This window comes from Elephas maximus, chromosome 1 (genome assembly GCF_024166365.1).
Source record: "Elephas maximus indicus isolate mEleMax1 chromosome 1, mEleMax1 primary haplotype, whole genome shotgun sequence".
NCBI lineage: Eukaryota > Metazoa > Chordata > Mammalia > Proboscidea > Elephantidae > Elephas > Elephas maximus.
In genome coordinates this window covers 80,449,467-80,468,738 of record NC_064819.1, presented here as the reverse complement: position 1 = coordinate 80,468,738, position 19,272 = coordinate 80,449,467, and the positions used below count along the sequence as shown (strand labels likewise).

Sequence of the window (19,272 nt, the reverse complement as noted above, 5' to 3'; positions counted from 1 at the left end):
TGATACTGGACGGGGGTGAGAATGATGGCAAAGAGCTTGATACAAATACAAGGGCAAGTTCAATCTGAAGATGCATTTTGGCTCACTTTGGGCAGGACCAGTTACATTACCAGCCACATGATTATAGTGCTGCTGGCAAATTCTTATATGATCTACAAGAGAGAACTAAATGTGAGGTTTACTTGATCTATCTGAAATGAAAAGGGAAATGTAATTGTTGTTGTATACAAGATGGATAAAATGGCATCGATTTCATTTAGTGGCCTGCTAGCTACATTCAGCCGTGGCGCTCGCAACTATGGGTCTTTGTTTTGGGAACTGGTGCCCTTGTTTGTTGATGCCCTAAGCACATGCTTACCATTTTACTGGATAATCCATCCCTGGTCCTATAGGTCTAAACTCAAGATGTTGGCAGAGATGTATTCCTTCTGGAGACCTGATGAATTCTTTCCTTGACTTTTCTGGCTTCTAGAGGCCACCCACATTCTTTGGCTTATGGCTGCATCACTCTGGCTTCTGCTTCTATTGTCTCATTTCCTTTTCTGACTCTTGCCCTCCTTTCTCCTTCTTATAAGACCCTTGTGATTATATTGGACTCACCCAGAAAATTCAGAGTAATTTTTCTACAGCAACATCCTTAACTTAGTCAAATCTGCAAGAGTTCCTTTTGCCATGTAGTAACATATTCACAGCTTTCAGATACTATGAAATGGATATCTTTGCTGGGGCATTATTACACCTACCAGAGTCTGCCCACTGGTCTCCAAAGATTTACACCTGACCCACATACAAAAACATTCATTTCATCCCAACATCCCCCAAATCTCAATCCACTACAGCATCAACTCAAAGCCCAAAATGTCATTAAAATCTCATCAGCTCCAGAGTCTCAAATCTTTTCATTTTAGTTCTCTAAATTAAATAGGGGTGAGGCTCTGGGTATAATCTATCCTGAGATACAATTCCCCTCTATGTGCAAACTCTATGAAATTCAAGAAAGAATTTATCTGCTCCCAAAAATACAACGGCGGGACAGGTATAAGATAACAGTTACAGACATTCCAATCAAAAAAGGGATGAAACCGAAAGAAAAAAAGAAGTCACTCTCCTAAAACATGGCTCAATCCAGCCAGGCAAATAACCTTGGGTTTCAAGGCCTAGACTGAATGCTTTGTGGTTTGATGGCTCTGCCATCGGACTCATCCTCCCAGAGTGATCCTTCTATTTTCATGAATGGTAGCATGTGTTTGTAGCTGAGTAGTGTTGTCAGCCTGTATCCTGTGTGTAGAATATTAAGAGTATGAGACAGGGATTGAGGGGTACTTGATTTATTGAGGGAGTCATCTTCAGGAGGGGAAAGGTAAAGTAGCCAAACAATAATGTATTCTCAGGTAAAGTCTAGATTTGGCCTGACCCATGTGACAGGGGTGCAGGGGTGTGAATTGCGTAGCAGAGTTGTCCTTTAGTCAAGGGGTTTGGGCTTTTGCACTTTCCACCCTGTCCAGTCAGTCATCGGCTGCTGCTGGTAGTGGAGTGGTGCCATAATCTACTAGATGTCTCCAAACCAAGCGCAATTCACTGGAGAAGTTCACAGATATAAACCACTGGGGGTTGGGTGCAGTGGCTGTAAAAAGAAAGTGGGAAAATACAGAAGTTGGTAGGGGTACTAAGATCATGTACCACTGTAAAACAATTAGATGAGTGGAAGATACTCTAGGTTTGTAATTTTACAACTGAAGTGTGGATGTCCCTTGTAGCATCTCTTAATTCAGGAAAAAGAATAGATTTCACTTACTTGCTAGTATAAATCACTGATTTTATTTTAATGCTTGGGACTTTTATCTGTACATTTTAGATGATACTCAGTGTTGTTAAAAGGATTAAGTAGTAGGCACAAAACAATTTTTCAGTAATGAGAACAATGATAAAAATGTGATCCCTAGGTGGCACATTTGGTTTGCACTGAACTGCTAGCCTAAGTGTTAGAGGTTCCAACCCCCCCAGTGGTATTTTGAAAGCTAGGCCTGGCGATCTGCTTTCATAAAGATGACAGCCAAGAAAACCCTATGCAGCAGTTCTACTCTATAACACATGGTGTTGCCATGAGTTGGAATTGACTCCCTGGCAACAAACGACAACGATAGTGAACTTTAAAGAATGCTTATTTATGTGCCAGATATCTTTCTAAAGTATTTTGCGTATATTTACCAAGTCCTCCCAACAACTTTATTAGATAGGTTTATTACTATTGCCATTTCATATATTAGAATGTGGGAAATAGTGAGCGAAAGCAATTTGCCAAAGTCCCTTAGCTATCAAGAAGAGGAGATGGTGAATGAATACAGGTGGTGTGATCTAGCCAAACATAGTCCCACTTAAAATGAACAGAGGTGAGGTCTAGACATAGTTAGGGGACAATTTCCTAATTGAAAACAGCCCCAGGTTATGAAAGTCCAACTAACATACAACCTGTAGTTAAAACCATCCCCTGTAAAGCCTATTATATTTAAAATTTGAGGTACATACAATGGTTCATAACAACAAGGGGCACTACTTTGCAATTTGCATCAAAATATTATTATTATCATTGTATTATGTTAAAGATATTTTAGTGTATCTGGAAGTGTTTAATGTTTTTTACACATGGAAAGGTACTGTAATAGATCGAATTGTGTCCCCCCAAAATACGTGTCAGCTTGGCTAGGCCGTGTGTGGTTGTCCTCCCTTTTGTGATTTTTCCTATGTGTTATAAATCATAATCTCTGCCTGTGATTAAAAGGATTAGGGTGGAATTATAACACCACTCTTACTCAGGTCACCTCCCTGATCCAATGTAGAGGCAGCTTCCCTGGGGTTCAGCCTGCACCACCTTTTATCTCTCAAGAGATAAAAGGAAAGGGAAGCTAGCAGGGAATTGGAGACCTCATACCACCAGGAAAGCAGCACCAGGAGCAGAGTGCATCCTTTGGACCTGGGGGTCCCTGTGCCTGAGGAGTTTCTTGAGCAGGGAAAGATTGATGGCAAGAAACCTTCCAGAGCTGACGGAGAGAGAAAGCCACCCCCTGGGGCCGACACCCTGAATTTGGACTTGTAACCTACTAGAGTGTGAGAGAATAAATTTCTCTTTGTTAAAGCTATCTACTTGTGGTATTTCTGTTATAGTAGCACTAGATGATTGAAACAGGTACCGTATATACTGTACTAATATATACTAAAATAAACATTTGACATACTGACATTAGATATGAACCATACCTAACTGTTCAGATTTGTGTATAAATTTGTTTCTACCTTACTTGATAAGAGAAGTCCAATGTACGGGCATGTCAAATTGATACAAAATTTCTAATGCTCAGTCAGGTAAAAAACAGTTCGTAGACAGGCACCATTCTGCAGACCACAATTTGAACAGCACTAATGGGATCTCCGTAAGTCAGATTCAACCCAAGGGCACCTAAAACAGCAACAAAAATGAGGACATAGGATGTACTGGAAGTGGAGCCTTCGCGGTGCAGTGGTCAGCCGTTATCCAAAAAGCTGGCTTTTTAAATGTACCAGGTACTCCTTGGAAACCCTATGGGGCTGTTCTTCTGTGCTCCATAGGGTCAGTATGAGTCGGAATTCACTCGATAGCGATGGGTTTAGTTTTTTTTTTTTTTTTTTTGGAGGCGAGATGATATCCAAGGAAATCCTTCTTCTTCCTTTTCTCTGTTCAAATTGAAGCTAGATTCACATAGAATGAAATGCATAATACTTAATTATCCAGTCTGATGAATAATACATATGTATACACCATGGAACCAACATCCAGACCAAGATAAAGAAATTTTCAGCTCCCAGGAGCTCCCTTGTACCTCATCCCAATCAATTCCAATCTTCTGACCTCTACTAGCACAGATTAGTTTTTCCTGTGCTTTGAAGTATAATAAATGAAATCATGTAATACATTCTCATTTGAGTATGGATTCTTTCACTCAATATGTTTTTTATGAGATGCATCCATACTGTTTCCAGTTGCAGTATTTCTTTCTTATTGCTCTGTCATATTCCATTGTATGAATAGTGGACATCAGGCTTTTTTTTATTCATTTCAAACTCTTGGTATACATTTGAAATGGCTAATGAACCTTTTTGTAGATGTCTTTCAAGGGCAATAAGCACACATTTTTCTTGGGTCTAATTGCAGCTGTGGACTGTCTGGGTTGTAGCTTGTATGTATGTTTTGTTTGAGGCAATATTTCCAAATAGTGTACCAATGAGAGTGTACCAATTAACAATCTCAACAGCAATGTATGAAAGTTTCAGTTCCATATAGTCAGAGACACTTGATATTGTCAGTTATTGTAACTAAAGTAATTTCGGTGAAAGGTAGTATTATTTCATTGTGCTTATAAATTTGCTTTTAAATACATTCTTTAAAGAAGTATGTGTTTAGTCTTTGCTCTTTCTCATTGAGTTTCAGTCTTTTTTCTTAGTGTTTTGTAGGGGTCTTTCCTATATTCTATATTTTACATAAGGGTGCTTTCTCAAATATATGTATTGAAATATCTTCTCCTAAGCTGTGGTTAATCCCCTATTCTTAAGGAGAAGGAGGCTTGAAAAACTTTGTGAGAATGGAAAAAGAGGATAGAGATAGAAGTTGAAAAAACAAAAGTTCCATCATACATCTTCCTGGTGGTTGCAGAAAAAAATGGGCAAGGCAATTTACTAGTGCAGGAACCTTGGAGTGGGATAATGAGGTGGAATGTCCTAGGAGCAGAACATGTTTTTTGGTCTTCAATTTCTTATTTCCTGGTGTAGTTTAGAGATTTAGAAAGAGTGAGATTTGAAACAGTGGATTTTCTGTCTAGTCAACTATTAGATTTGCCAAAGCCCCTTAGAAATATGGCTAATATTTCAAAGAGGATCTTCGTGATGTTTCTGTTGAGGGAGAGGTGTAGCTCAATAGAAGTGTCCTTTCCATGAGAGGATTCGAAACCAGGCACACTCATCGGCTTTTTATGATTCCCTACAATTTTGTGCTTCTCTCCTCTTTAATATACATTTTGGGTTCTCATAGTCATTAAGCACATTATCCAGTGGGTTGCCTTGAAATGTTTCCCGTTTATACTCCCTGCGTCTCCTCACCACCCAGGGTGTCTGTGTCAACACAAGGAAGACATGGAAAAAGAAAGGAAACAGAGAACACAGGATTGGCTTGCTCACAATTTCCTCAACTGGAAGCAAGACGCCTGATACCACATTAACCTGCTCATTCATCCTCTGTTCCTTTTCCAGTGTCATCGAAGAGCAAGACAGAAAAAGAAGGAATGAAAGAAGAGAAAAAGAACAGGCTCGATCATTTCATTTGAAATTCCTTTAGTTTTCTGAGCAGTGTTTGGAGAGTGAAAGAGCCAGAGGTTACCAAGTAGAAAAGCTTCTCCCAGTTTTTTAACTATTCCTCTCCTTTGTCGCCCTCTCCATCCTCTACCAACCTGTCCATGATGTCTGAAAATTGGATCACATTTTCAGACATGGACAGCAGTACAGCCCTTATGATTTTGTGTTTGAGCGACTGCTTAATATAGAATAAGTTAAGACTAAATATTTGAGATCGCATCAGCCATGATACTATTTTGAAGGAAAGACTAAAACAAACATTTTTAGGCTGCCAAAATAGCTCAGTTGGGAGAGCATTAGGCTGAAGATCTGAAGGTCCCTAGCTTCATCTGGGGTTTAGGCAACTTAAGTCAGTTTTACATAATAACTTTCTTAAAAAACATTTGCACTCCAAGGCTTTGCATTCTAATAGAACTGAATACTACAGTTATCCAACACAGTACTATTTAAAAAAAAAAAAAAAAACCTGTGTTTGTCTAGGAGCCTTGATGGTACAGTTCTCAAGTGTTCAGCTACCAACAAAAGGTCACTTTTTCCAACCCACCAGCCCTTCAGGGAGAGAAAGACAGCGCTGTCAGCTTCAGTAAAGATTTACAGCTTGGAAACCATACGCAGCAGTTCTCCCCTGTCCATGGGGTTGCTATGAGTCGGAATCGACTAGACTGCAGTGGGTTTGATTTGGTATGGTTTTGAGGTCTTCCATGAAATACTACCTGAGATTTTGCATATTTTATTTAAAATTTAAAATATAAGGAACTGAAATTTAATGAGGAAACCTAGGAACTGAAGGAGTATGGAATTCCAATATGCTACATGCTATTGCATTTATGATTCATCTCTGCTCTGATATTACATATAATGTGTGGGGGGGACATCTACCACAGCCTTCACCAGAGTCCAGTACAGCTAGATGGTGCCCAGCTATCACCACTGACTGCTCTGACAGGGATCACAACAGAGGGTCCCAGACAGAAAAGGAGAAAAATGTAGAACAAAATTCTAACACACAAAGGCCAGACTTGCTGGCCTGACAGAGATTGGAGAAATCCCCAGAGTATGGCCCCTGGACACCCTTTTAGTTCAGTAATGAAGTCACTCCCAAGGTTCGACCCTCAGCCAAAAATTAGAAAGACCCGTAGAACAAAATGAGACTAAAGGGGCAAGGACTAGAAGGCAAGAAGGGACAGTAAAGTTGGTAATAGGGAACTCAAGGTAGAGAAGAGAGTGTTGACATGCTGTGGGGTTATTAACCAATGTCATAAAACAATATGCATATTAACTATTTAATGAGAAACTAGTTTGTTCTGTAAACTTTCATCTAAAGTACAATTAAAAAATAAGGAACTGAAATTCAGTGCGGAAGTCTAGGAATTGAAGGAGCAAGGAATCCGGTATGCTACATGCTGTTGCACATACGATTTTCATTTCTGTTCGGATATTATGTATTGTGTGTGGGGAAAGAGATGTTTTTAATCACAAAAAATGTTTTAAAATCCTGTAAAAAGAAACACTACACTATATAAGGAAGCCTCCTGGGCGGCCCAGATGGTTTGCCCTCGATAACCTAATGGCAACCGAAAAGTTGGCGACTGGAACTTACTCAGCAGCACCATAGAAGAAAGCAAAACAAAACAAAAAACCCAGTGCTGTCGAGTCAATTCCGACTCATAGCGAACCTAAAAGCCCTGGCAATTCGCTTCCTTAAAAACCGTTGTTGGTTGCTATCCAGGAGATTCTGACTCATGTTGACCCCATGTGGTGGCCCCATATGTTGTCTGTAATCTTAAAAGAAGCAGATGGCCAGGCCTTTTCTTCCCCTAGAACCACCGATCTTTAGGTTAGCAGTCAAGTGCAATTGTGCCCCTCGTCACCCGTAAAGATTAAACCAAAAACTCAAAACCATTGCGGTGGAGTCAATTTCCACTCACAGCTGTAGTCTCTCCTGGAGCTCACTGACTGCCTTCTTTCTCCTGCACAGCCGCTGGTTGGTTCCAACCGCCAGCCTTTTGGTTAGCAGTCCAGCGCTTCACCACAGGGCAGCTCCTTACAGATTACAGCCAAAGAAACCTTAAGGAGCAGTTCTACTCTGTAACACATGGGGTCTCCATCCATGAGTTGGAATCGATTTGAGGGCAACGGAAGAATACCCATCCAGCACCAAAAGGGAATTTCTTACCTTCCCCCATTCCAATTTCGTGTTTTCCTTCTATCTCCCACACTGGGAGCCCTGGTTTCCAACAACCTCAATATGTGTACTCGTCTTCTCAAGCCAAAAATTCACACAAAATATCAGAATTGCTACACCCATTACTATTACCATTGCCGTGGAGTCCATTCCGTCTCATAGCGACCCAATAGGACAGACTAGAACTGCCCCATAAGGTTTCCAAAGAGCACGTGGTGCATTTCAACTGCGGACATTTTGTTTAGCAGCCTTAGCTCTTAACCACTATCCCACCCATAGCGTTATTTAAAAAAAAAAAAGACAAAAAACTGCTACATAGAGTTTAATATTTGCTGGCCATTCTTTTGGTCTTACAATGAGGTCAAAGTACTATGGAAAATATTTTCTTGAATCTGTTCTCTCTTTTTTCTCCTATGTGGATATTATTCTTTAAAAACTCTTTAGATTTATTTTCTATTTGTATTTAATTTTACAGGATTTCACAAACACTTGAGTTAGTTGTATCTACTTTTTTTGCCTCTGTAAAACATTAATATATTCCCAAGAGTCAAAAGAACACAAAAAGTTATACTCAGACAAGTTCCAGGAGAATGTTGTAAGCTGTGATTCACCCAGGTGATGGAATGGAAGCAGGCTCCAGGCAATCTGGTGGAAGACCATTGACCTTGAACAATACCTTTTTTCTAACGCTAAGATATCCTTCTCTGGGTGTGTCTGTGTCTGAGAGAGTGTGTAGGGAGTTTGGAAACAGCCGAATTGAACATCAAGTGATTTTATCTTGACTTAGTCCTCAAAGGCTCTGAAAATAGTCGTGAAGTTTCCTCTCAAAGAGGGGGCTAACAGAGGGCACGGGTCAGTGTAGAGCACTGTGCTTAACATGCACGAGGCCCTCTGTTCAATCTCCACTATCTTCACTTTTCTTTCCTCACAACGCAGGCCCAAAGATCTTACTCTCAAAACCTTACTTCTTTCTTTAGTTGAGTTGTTTTGGCCTTGGTGTCCCTTTCTTAACTAACTCATTGAGAAAATAGTGCTCACTTAAAGTTATTTGTTGTCATCTACTAGCCACACATTCTCTCACATTCTCTCCAAGCACTCTCAGCATTCACTGGTATATAAGCCACCCTCTATACACCCATTTAAGAGGGCTTGGGGGAAAACTGAGTGTTAAGAGGTAGAGAATCTGTAAGAAGAAAAACCTGCTGTAGTGCTTGGGAAAAATCAATGTTGCTTCTGTGGGATGGAGAACATAGGATTCTAAAATGATGTCAGGAAAAGAAGAATTCATTCCTACCAAAGAAGAGAGACATTTCTTTGTCTCATCCCCTTCTCCAACATGTTCTAAAACATTGAGAAGTAGATGTTTAACCCAGGTTTAGGCTGAGGAGGGAAAGATTTGCTGCCAAGTCTTGTCTACCTCTCACTCACGGACATGGATATTGACACGGACATGGATATTGACACTGACATGGAGCAGAAAGAAGCCATGGAAGAGCACAGCAATGTCTTTGTCCAGCTGTCCTGAATTCAGCCTCTGGGTGGTTGGGAGAGTCTCACCTCTTGCAGAGGCTGCCAAAGAAAAAATGGAGTATGAACCCTAAACACTCAGACACATTAACCCACAGACCTCAAGTGAGGTCTACATTGTTTGAGGACTGTTGCCACATCCCTGTGGAACAATTCTACATTTCCCTATAAATATTTTCAATTATCGATCCTGAGAATAAAAATAACAATCTTGATGTATCAATGTGGATTTGATCATACAATCCAGAATATGAACTAAAAGGTTTTTTGTGTTTTGACCTAAACTAGGAGAAAATCTTTTAGAAGGGCCTTGCAGAAGAATGCTTGAAGGCAAGGAAAAGGCTAGTTTCTCTGTAGGAAGGGGGTGCTGATTATGGTAGAAGAGGTGAGAAGCCAAGAGACCTGGAGGTCTTTTATAATTTATCACCCCCTTTCCTCTTCTCTCCAAAAGCTATAACTATCCACCTTCTATCAGTCTGTCACAGGCCATTCCTAAGCCGATTTTGAGGTCACCTACTTTTTTTTTTACTAGACTTGGGAAGGACTAACCTACATTGCCTCTACACCTATACTACAACCGAGGAAAAAGTAACTGAGCATGTAGTTACTACCAATTGTACAGAGTCTCTGACTTTCTGTGGTCACAGTACCCTCTTTAGCATCCTTTTGAGCTAAGAGCAGGATGTGAAGAGTACAGGGGCCAGATAGAATTTCTAGAGGAAAAAGTTGGGTTTCAATAGGCTTCGTTTAAGAGTTAGAAATACGTGGAGCAAACAAATGAGAACTTTCTTTTTTTATTATTAAACATCCCCCATGACAGTGGTGCTTAATCTCAAAGCTGACTGCCCATCCTGCTTCTTCTCTGAACACTGCAACTCCACATCCATGCACAGGAATCGGGAAGTCCCTGCAGCTCACACTGAAGCCACCAATACCAACAACGCCTGAATCACAAATAAAAATTCAACCTAGTGTGCCCCTTCCACAGTGTTCAGCATGTCTACACAGGGAAGGAAAGAGCAGCGAATCATTCTCAAAGGCCAGGCAGTCTTGGGGAAAACGAACCGAATCCTCTTCTGGAACAAGCCTCCTTCTCTTTTCCTGGCCCTCTTCCTCTCTCTCCTTTTTCTCCTTCTTTCATTTCACCCCACCCCACCCCACCCCACCCCACTTCTTTCCTCTATCCCTCAGCTGATGCTCCTCTCTTTCCTCCCTCTTCCCTTCTGTGCACTCCAGAATGACATTTACACAATAGTTTAGTGCATTCCTAGTCCCATACAAACCCATTTTAATCTCTGTATTGAGATTCAGGTGTAGGTGATATCCTTTGCCCTCCCCTAATAGGCCTAGTGTAAACCACCCCAGCATAGGCCCAGGCTCATTCAGGCCAACTGTAGAGCTGGGAGAAATGGAATACAGATGAATTCGTTCCTCTAAACTGAGAAGACTTGGACTTCATGCCATGGAGAAAGAATTTGTAAATGTTTTTGGAGGACATATTTTAAAACCTTACATCTGAATTGACAGCTGCACCTAAGTGTAGTTAAGGCAGAAAGCCTCAACTCCTTTGCTCATCAGAGACTGAGGTTTGAGAACCTGTCCAGATACATGGAGGGGTTTCATTAAAATTTGCTTTGCAGTTGGTTTTCAGCTGCTGCAATTTCCTCATTCATTTCAGAGAAGCTGATACTGAAAGAAGAGCTGTCACCAAAGACACCGTTCCTTCTTTATTTTCTGTACCCTTCTTTATTTTCAGTCATTCCTGAGGCCTGTTTTCAGACCACAACTCTCTAGCATATATGCCACTTGTCTTCTGGCTCCTCTAGGTTTCTTAAGCTTGATTCACACATGGAAATTAGAGTTAGGCAAATAAATGATATTAATTTTACTTCCATCTTTAGTTAATGGAGTCCCTGAGTGGTGCAAATGGTTAACATGTTGCGCTGACAACCAAAGAGTTGAAAGTTGGAATTCACCCAGAAGCCCTGGGAAGAAAGCCTGGACCATCTACATCTGAACAAATCAGCCTTTGAAAACCCTATGGAGCACAATTGTAATCTGACACACATGGGGTCACCATTCATCAGAATTAGCTGGAATCAACTGGTTTGGATTTTTAATTTATTTTATTTTAGCTAATAATGTTAAATTATAAATATAGAAAGCAGGTTTGATTCAGATTAATATCACTTTAAAATAACAAATCATAAAATAAATAATAACATTTCCTCAGATTCGTGTATTCTCTTGGGTTCTAGGTGTCCAATCAATCTTACAATATCATAAGTGGCAACACAGTTCTAGTGCTTGACATTAGTGGCCAGCACTTACCCAATTCCTGAAATTGTTTCTACTTTGTTTAATAGGAGGAGTCCAACCTCTAGGCACAGCCAAATTGATACAAAAGTTTCTAGTGCCCACAGACAGGCAAAACAACAGTTCTTAGAAGGCATCAATCTGCAGAGTATAGTTTGAACAGCGCTAATGAAAAAATAGGATGTACTGGAGGTGAGAAGATATCCAAGGAAATCCTTCTTTCTTCTTTTTGTTTAAATTGAGGCTTAGTTCATACAACTTAATTGTTCATACAACTTAATTATTCAGCTTAATGAGTTCTTACATATGTATATCTCATATGTGCAATATCCAGACCAAGATAAAGAATTTTTCAGCTCTTGGAAGCTCCCTTGTATCTATCCCTATCAATTCCAATCTTCTGACCTCTACCACCATTTTCCTGTGCTTTGAAATACTATAAATGGAATCATATAATATGTGCTCATTTGAGAATAGATTCTTTCACTTAATACGTTTTTCATTACATGCATTCATATTGTGTCTAGTAGCAGTAGTTCTTTTTTATTGCTGTCATATTCCATTGTGTTAATACTGTATTTTTCACAATTTTTTCATTCATTTTGCTATTGATGTACATATAAAACAATTAATGCTGCTATGAACATTTTTGTACTATCATTCAAGGGCCATAAGCATTCATTTTTCTGGGATCTAAATGCAGCTGTGGAGATTCATGGTTATAGGGTTTTTTATATATTTTGTTTCAGGCAATATTTCTAAATATTGTACCAGTGTGGATGTGCCAGTTGACAGTCTCATCACCAACGTATGAAAGTTTCAGTTGTATCATCAGCAACACTTGATATTTTCAGTCCTTTTATCTTAAACCATTTTGGTGAAGGGGAGTGTTATTTCGCTGTGTTTTTGATTTGCATTTTCTTTATAATTAATAACGTCCAGTTGTTCCACCCCACCAGACCAGCTGCGGGAATGGCTGCGAGAGACACAGGTCCTATTCTTGGTGGATAAAAAGGAACTTCAGGGAATCAGCTGTAGTCGTGGCCGAGTGGTTAAGGCGATGGACTAGAAATCCGTTGGGGTTTCCCCGCGCAGGTTCGAATCCTGCCGACTACGGGCGAGGTGGGAACCTGGTGGCGCTTTGGAAACCCATGTGCCAGCTTCCGAGTCGGCTCCGCAGGTATGGGTTGTTTTTTTCTTTTTTTCGGCACACGGAGGAGCCGAATGGGCGCTTGATGGAGTTGCCTTGGCCATTCACGCTGAGAGATTTTGAGGCACTTCTCTCTCCCTGTGTAGTTGATAGTGAAGGATAATGAAAAAATGGCCGACAGTGGCAAAATCTTTCTCCAAGACCTCGCCAGGGGAATCAGGAACTCCATTTGAAGTGCCTGTACCATCTCAAAGCTGGAGGCTCCAATACTGCAAAAGAGGGAGGGACAGCGTCGAAGAAGGCCGAGTAGTGTCCTGACACAAAGGAGAGCCTAGGGTATAACGCCGGAGCAAAAGAGCGAGCCACGTTGTATTGTTGGTAGGATTTTCGAGTGCCGAGCTTGGAATGGAGGAGTATTCTGCTTGAGTCTCCTCTTGTCTTACCGAATGTTTAGTCCTGTGCTTCAGTCAGTAGCAGCACAAATTACTGGTTACCCATCACTACACGGAGATGTTTGGTCGTGGCCGAAATTCTTCCTCAAGTCAATTTTCAGTGCTCTTTGGGTGCTCCCCTGTTTGTATTTGGCAAAGCTTTCAATGCCATTTGGTTCCAAGATATAGCTGATCTGGCATTTGAGGTATCAGGCAGGAAGCCTCACCCATTCCCTAGTGTCAGCAAAATAATTGCTGATATGTTGGCTCCTCAGCCTTTTGTCCTAAGCTCTTTTCCTTCTCCTGGGGATATTTGTGATTCTCTTCCCCATCCATCCTGTTGGTCAGCTGGTTAGTCTCCTGCATATGTCCCTTCTGTATTCACCATACTGCTTTGAATACCGCTGATTCAATAAAGGGATTGAAATGCACTAGTGGTTAGTGGTTGTCAAATATAGAAGGGAATTGTCCCTACTACTTGGATTTGATTTGCCCTTGGCTTTACTGACAGCAATGCAGTCCTCATACATTGTCATAGCTGCCTCTTCCCCATCCACTTTACTTTATTCATTATCATTATGGATGAAGAAAAGACCCCTGGCAAAGTGTACCTTTTTCAGTTGAGCCTCTTCTCCCTGGTGGTCTTCTTAAGTAACAGACCCTTCCACATGATGGTCTACCTGTAGTCTGCTCAACCTCTGCAGAGAAGTTCTCTTCACCACATCCATCTCCTGCCAAACTGAAGGCTGCTGCAGGCCACTGACTTCACTTGCCACCCACGGGGGATGGGTGAACTTGGAAGGAGAATGTGGCAGCTCTTTTCCCTGTTCACATCCACTGACACAGGGAAGGCTAGACCCACTCTGCCAAGGTCCCTTTATATATTCCCTTCTCTCTGAGGAATTGGAATATTGTCTCTGGTGCACTTAAGCAGAATCTTCCTGACACCAGTATGTGTATTTTTAATACAATGAGTCTGAAAGAACCACAGATTTTTCTGTAGCTATTTTCTAGCATTTGCCAGACCTTGTTCCTGGACTGATTTGAATACTTTTTCTCCCTGTGCCATTTACTCTCCCACCTCCCTTCCCTGCCTTCCACCCTTGAATGAATGGATTTTGTAAAATTAGCTGTTGAATTCATGGATTTGTTATTTCTGTTGTTTTTCTGTGAAGCACATACGTTGAATGTGGCAGGTGAAGGAGTACCTCAGTTGCTCCTGGCCACTCCCTTTATAGCCATTGCTGTCTTGTTTTTTGTAACTCTGGTTAGGTTTTGATCTTTCTTGTTTGACTGCAAAAAATGAAACTGAAAAGATGCAACAGGAGGAAAGACCTCACAGCCAGATTTGCTGGGTTTTCAGGACTGTTTTTTTTTTTTTTTTTCCTCCCCTTAAAGGGGAATGGCTTTCTTCACTGGTACATAAAGTATTCCAACTGCAGGGAGTTAACCAATTCTGGACAAGTGCCACTGAAACATGGAATGCTCAGAGAATCTGAACTTTTAAACTGTGGAGGTCTGAGATACACTGTTGGCCATTGCCAGTTCTGTCTGGTATGGGTGCTACAAATAAGAGCTGAAGGGGTAGACTTATTAAACCCACCGAACTTGTTGTGGGGGAGGAGGCAATAAAAGCCATGTTGATCAGGCAAGGCATTATTGGGGAACATATATACACAAGTTGACACTAGGATTCTCACAAGGGACAGGAAGCACTGAATGTCATGCAGGTAGAGATCCACGCAAGGCAGTGGGGGTCGTGGGCTTATATAGCTGTACTTTATGTGCAAGGATATGTGCAGAGGGACCAGGGAAAAATATATCTAATCTATGATGGGTGGGGTTGTTTTTGTACTAGTAAATGGGTTCCAATTGAGAGTTACCACATAGTAAGGTGTTTGATGTGTTTTTTCATGGTCCAGGTCACTGCTCAGTCAGGTACTCTGGTTTTTCCCCACAGCTCTTTGCAGATAGGGCTTTTCTTGTGTTGTTTGTGGCCCTTATACTGATTAACTTGAAAATAGCTTATTGGACAGTTCAGTATACTCTTTTGTGAAGCATATGTTTAATCTCTGCTCTTTCTCATTAATTTTTCAGTCTTTTTCTTAGTGCTTTGTAGGATATCTCCATATATCCCACGTAAGTGTTCTTTGTCAAATATGAGTATTGAAATATCTTCTCCCATGCAAGAAAAATTTTGTTGAAGACCATTCAAAAGTGACTGCGGCTGTACCTAGACAGGGAACTGCCAGAAATTCAAGTTGGATTCAGTATGTGCCACAAGGAATATCATTGTTGATATCAGATGGATCATGACTAAAAGCAGAGAATACCAGAAGGATGTTTACCTGTGTTTCATTGACAATGGAAAGGCATTTGACTGTGTGGATCACAACCTATTCTGAATAGCATTGTGAGGAATGGGAATTCTGGAACCGTTAACTGTGCACATGAGGAACCTGTACACAGATCAAGAGACAGTCATTCAATCACAACAAGGGAATACTAGGTGGTTTAAAGTCAAGAAAGATGTATATCATGTTTGCATCCTTTCACCATACTTATTCAATCTGTATGCTGAGAAAGCAATCTGAGAAGCTAGACTATATGAAGAACAAGATGTCAAGATTGGAGGAAGGCTCATTAACAATCTGCAATGTGCAGATGACACAACCTTCCTTGCTGAAAATGAAGACAACTTGAAGCATTTACTGATGAAAATCAAAGACCACAGCCTTCAGTGTGGATTATACCTTAACATAAAGAAAACTAAAATCTTCACAACTGGGACCAATAAGCAACATCATGATAAACAAAGAAATGATTGAAGTTGTCAAGGATTGTCAACACCCATGGAAGTGGTAGTCAAGAAATCAAACAACACACTGCATTGGGCAAATCTGCTTCAAAAGACTTATTTAAAGTGTTGAAAAGCAAAGATGTCACCTTGGTGACATGATGTTTTCAATAGCCTCATGTGCATGTGAAAGCTGGACAATGAATAAGGAAAAAGGAAGAAGAATTGATGTCTTTGAATTATGGTGTTGGCAAAGAATATTGAATATACTATAAACTGCCAGAAGAATGAAAAAATGTGCCTTGGAAGAAGGACAACCAGAATGCTCCTTAGAAGCAAGGATGGCAAAACTTCATCTCACATACTTTGGACCTGTTTTCAAGATAGATTATTTCCTGGAGAAGGACATCGTGCTTGGTAAAGTGGAGGGTCAGCAAAAAAGAGAAGACACTCAATGAGATGAATTGACACAGTGGCAGCAACAATGGGCTGAAACATAAGAACAATTGTGAGGACCAGCCAGTGTTTCATTCCATTGTACATAGAGTTGCTATGAGTTGCAACTGACTGGATGACACATAACAATAACAACTGACTATGACAATTTCCTCCTCTTAAAGGGGGAAAAAAAAAAAGAAACCTTGCCATCGAATTGATTCCAACTCATAGAGACCCTGTAGGACAGAGTGGAACTGCCCCATAGGATTTCCATGGAGTTGCTGGTGGGTTTGGATTCGAACTACAGGCCTTTTGGTTAGTACTGGAGCTCTTAACCACTGCACCACCAGGGCTCCTTCTTAAAAAGAAGAGGGCTTGAAAAACTTTGTAAAAAGAGAAAAAAAGAAAAGTTTAAGAAAGAGAGAATAAGTTGAAAACGCAAAAGTTCCATCATAGATCTTTCCTGGTGGTTGTGAAACAACGTCCCCAGGCGGTTTACTGAGAAGGGAACTTTGGAATAGGCTGATGGGATGAAATGTCCTGGCAGCAGAAACAATATTATTTGGTCTGCTATCCCCTTACTTATTTCTTTTTTTTTATATAATTTTTATTGTGCTTTAAGTGAAAGTTTACAAATCAAGTGAGCCTCTTACACAAAAACCAATATACGCCTTGCTACACACTCCCAATTACTCTCCCCCAATGAGACAGCCCGCTCTCTCCTTCCACTCTCTGTTTTCATGTCCATTTCACCAGCTTCTAAGCCCCTCCACCCTCTCATCTCCCCCCCAGGTAGGAGATGCCAACAGAGTCTCAAGTGTCCACCTGATCCAAGAAGCTCACTGCTCACCAGCATCCCTCTCCAATCCATTGTCCAGTCCAATCCATGTCTGAAGAGTTGGCTTTGGGAATGGCTCCTGTCCTGGGCCCCCTTACATATTTCTTGGTGTAGCAATGTAAGAAAATATAGTTTGGAGGTTTAAGAAATTGTGGAATTTGAAACAGTGGATTTTCTCTCTGGCCAGCTATCAAATCTTCAAAGATCCCTTACAAATATGAGTTGTATTTCAAGAAGGATCTTCATGACGTCTTTTTAGTGGGAGAGGCATGATTTAATGGGAGTATGTCCTAACCTTGAGAAGGTTCAAAACCATACACACTGATCTGCTTTTTATAATTCCCAATAATTCTGTACTTTCCTCCTTTTCAAAACAACTTTCGCATACTCATGTGGAGATAAACACATTACCCAATGGATTGCCTGGAATTGTTTCCCAGTTTCTAATCCCTATCTCCTCACCACCCAGGGGAGCTGTGTCAGCACAAGAAGGACAAAGAAAAAGGAAGGAACTGGAGAAAACAGAATTGGCTTGCACAAGATGTCTCAATCAGGTGCAAAAAGCTCCCTCCCAGATTAATGTGCTCAATAATATTCTCTTCCTTCTTCCAGCATCACTGACAAGCATGACAGGAAAAGAAGGACTGAAAATAGAAAGAACAGGCTCAATCATTTCATTTGAAATTCCTTTGCTTTTCTGAGCAGCGTTTGGACCATGGAACAGCCAGAGGTGAACAAGCAGAAAAGTTTATTTCTGTTTTACTTATTCCTCCCCTTTTCACCCTCCATCTCCTCTATCAACCCCTTCACTGCCTCAAAAAATTGAATGTTATTTTCAGACATGGATGACAGAGGAGCCCATATAATTTTGGGTGAGTGAGCAGATTATTGGATATGTCAAGATTAGGTATTTAAAAGCACAAGGGTCTTGCAAATAAAAATTAAGTAATGTTTTCAAAGGATGGCTAAAACAAGTACTTTCAGGTGATTGAAATAGCTTGGTTTGGAGAGGATAGACTGAGAATATAAAGATCCCTCACTCAGTTCTGGGCTTTGGCAGTTGTGCCTAGTTTTCCAGAATTACTATGATCCCCTTTATTATAGGACAGTTGCAGCCCAAGGTTTTGAGATTCTAATTGAGTTGAGTATAGCACAGTAAAACCTGCAAAAACTGGAAACTGTGCAAAGCAGATACCTGTTATAGAAGTAGAACTCAAATGTTTTCCACTAAATGGAGAGATAGAAAAGTGGTAAGATTGTACCGTGTCAAAAGTAGAAAACTTGAGAGACCAAGAAAAAACAAGGGATTCTCATCAAGTACAGCTCTCACAGGTTTTACTCTACATCTATCCAACTGAGAACTATGTGAGAAAAATAATATTAACATCTATATCATCTCTCACTACCATTTTTACTGATTTTTTCAACTTCAATCAGGTTGTACACATACATATTTTTATCATCCTCTCCTTTATTTACACATTCCTGAGGTCTTCCACGAAGTGTTAAGTGACATTTTGCATCTATTATTTTTCCTATTTTTCACTGACAAAAGGTAACATTTTGTTTAAAATGATAATTACAAAAAAAAAAAAAAAAGTCCATTGCCATTGTGTTGATTCCAAATAGGACAGAGTAAAACTGCCCCATGGGTTTCCAAGGAGCATCTGGTGGATTCAAAATGCCAACATTTTGGTTGCCAGGAAAGCTGTTAACCACTAGACTGCCAGGGCTCTGATAATAATAGCAATGATATATTGGTTGATTATAGCTTTTTTTTTTTATAAGTGATATGGATGACAGCAATGCTGTAAGCGATGGGAGGGAAGAAGCCCAAATACTGTGTTATAAGATATCTGTACTACTTGTGAACCGATAAAGTGCTATTTGGAAGTGGACTTGGATTAGTTGTAGATGTATATTGCAAACTGAGGGGCACCCACTAACAACATTTTAAAATGCAGTGTATTGATATGCTAAGAGAAGAGAGACAACGCAGTCATACCAAATGCCCAATTAAACTAGAGAATGCAAAAGAAAGAAAGAGACAAAGAAGCAAATAACAAGGGCAATGAATAGAAAGCAGTTAGTTGCCAATTATGGTAGATATTAATTAAACTATATCGATATCACTTTAAATGTAAATGGTCTAAAAATACATATCTTAGTCTGGGTTTTCTAGAGGGGTAAAACCAGTAAAACACACATATA

General features: G+C 40.3%; 1 non-coding gene and 2 pseudogenes across 1 annotated transcript; 2 read left to right on the top strand and 1 right to left on the bottom strand.

Annotated features, from left to right (window-relative positions):
* The window catches only part of LOC126062099 (etoposide-induced protein 2.4 homolog), a 268,050-nt pseudogene that overhangs the window by 93,796 nt on the left and 154,982 nt on the right, over window positions 1-19,272 (bottom strand).
* Window positions 12,442-12,523, top strand: TRNAS-AGA (transfer RNA serine (anticodon AGA)). The gene has a single exon. It is a non-coding gene; the product is annotated as a tRNA-Ser (tRNA).
* LOC126077445 (etoposide-induced protein 2.4 homolog) lies at window positions 12,728-13,751 on the top strand (annotated as a pseudogene).